This window comes from Carlito syrichta, unplaced genomic scaffold (assembly GCF_000164805.1).
Source record: "Carlito syrichta isolate Samal-C Ts95f unplaced genomic scaffold, Tarsius_syrichta-2.0.1 Scaffold308684, whole genome shotgun sequence".
NCBI lineage: Eukaryota > Metazoa > Chordata > Mammalia > Primates > Tarsiidae > Carlito > Carlito syrichta.
In genome coordinates this window covers 534,074-534,530 of record NW_007252780.1, presented here as the reverse complement: position 1 = coordinate 534,530, position 457 = coordinate 534,074, and positions in this window count along the sequence as shown.

Below are 457 nucleotides of genomic sequence, written 5' to 3'. Positions count from 1 at the left end.
TGAGTTGGAGTCTCACTGTCACCCAGACTGGAGTGCAGTGGCTGCTCCTGGCCACTGTAGCCTTGACCTGCTGGGTTCTGGCGATCCTTCCGCCTTAGCTGTTGGGAACCCACTGAGGAGGCCCACCTGAGCGTTAGGGATCCAGGCAGGCTGCGGACCCTGAGACCACTAGGATGAGTTCAGAAGCTGATGGCTCATTCTCTCTTCCCTTCTTTGCTGTTTGGCACGTCCCACTAGCAGGGACTTTGATGATCTAAGCATGAAGCTCTGAGACTACAACAGTCATGGCTTACTTGAGGAGTCCATTGTTCCCGTTTCTCACAGACTGCAGTTTCGGTTTTAAACTTAACATAATTCAAACTTAGGTCACATTTGGGAGCCTTTAATATGGTACAAGCTTCTTTATAAGATTTAAAAGTGTATTTGTAGAATTAGTATATACATATAAAGTGCTGTT